We start from the raw sequence: 1,448 nt of genomic DNA on the forward strand, positions 1-1,448 counted from the left end.
GTTCTTGCTGAGTGGTCAACTTCTCTCTGCAGTTAGCAGCAATTCTTGACAGAGGGAGGGCCTTTCCCATGTGGGTACAAGAGAGTGCTGGGACCACCCAACTGCTGTGTAGGACCCCAAGACTCTATGGCTTTTACTTGCCATTCATCGCTATCCCTTCACCACCCTGAGTCACTTCTCTGTTCCATGTTTGTTTCTACATCTCCGAGATTCTAACAGCAGTTACCAGTTCATTGAAAGCTTACTAAGTGCCAATATTGTGCTGAACAGTTGACCTGGAGGATCTCTTAATCCTTTGAGAGAGAGGCACTGTGATTGTTTCCATTGTACAGACCAGGAAACTGAAGATTAAAAAGGTTGAGGAAAGAGCCCCACATCTCATGGCCAGTTGGCGGTGCAGCCTGGGTATGGATCCCACAGATTGGATCCATGTTCTAAACCATTGCCTCCCTTTAGAGTAGGGTTACCAATGGGGCATGGCAATGGTGGGTGATCTCCAGCAAGCAGAAGGGACCCCCTGCCAGGAATTCTAGAACACCACAAACTTAACCTCTCCTCAAAGTGCGAGTTACCCCACAATATCTGATCAGATGCCCCTTGGCATACAATCAGCTTGGTCTTTGGGTCTACAGAGTTCTTTGAGATCCTAGAATAGAGAGATAACTGATTTTAAATGCTATCATTTTTTAAATGCTATCATTTATTGTCTGCAAGATGCATTTTGACAACACTACTTCATTTAATACCATAGAATGAACAAACTAAGGCTCAAAGACTTTATCTTGTTCATGTGCTATAACTCCTAAGTGGCAGAGATAGGACTCAAATATGACTTGTCTGACTCCAAAGTTACCTTCAGAAATGGCCCTTGATTTGATATCCAGGAAACGAACTGGAGCGAGAGACCACCAAGGGTACTGACCACCTGCAGATGTAACCCTAATTTCTTTCCCAGCCATACCGTTTTGTAAGAACCCACCCTGATCTCAGCCTGGATGATACAGCCCAGCAGGCCATCTGACCTCTGTCCACCTGCCCACAGCTGACTGGGCCAAGAAGGGACATCTGCTCCAAGCTGGGCTAATAAGAGTCTCCTAGAATTTGAGGTTGAGACCCAGGGCTGCCAGGAAGAAGATGTGGCATTGAAGAAGGGTGGTAATATGGCTTTGGGACTAGAGGTGGTGCCAGGGCAGTCCAAAGCATGGTTTGGGATGCTGGGAAGAACAGAGACTAAGATCCTGGAAGAGGAAGCCAGGCATGTAATAGTGGGGAAAATGTGGAGAGAGAAACACAGATGGGAAACCACAAACCAGAGAAGAAGAGAAGAAAGGAGGGAGTGCAGGGGAGAGAGAGAAGGAGACAGAAACAGAATGAGGGGATGAGAGGGCAGGGGAACCCTCTGACAGCACCCGGGCTCCTGTGACACTGATGCACTTCCGAAGACTGAT

Source organism: Galeopterus variegatus, unplaced genomic scaffold, assembly GCF_000696425.1.
Source record: "Galeopterus variegatus unplaced genomic scaffold, G_variegatus-3.0.2 Scaffold7048, whole genome shotgun sequence".
NCBI classification, from domain to species: domain Eukaryota; kingdom Metazoa; phylum Chordata; class Mammalia; order Dermoptera; family Cynocephalidae; genus Galeopterus; species Galeopterus variegatus.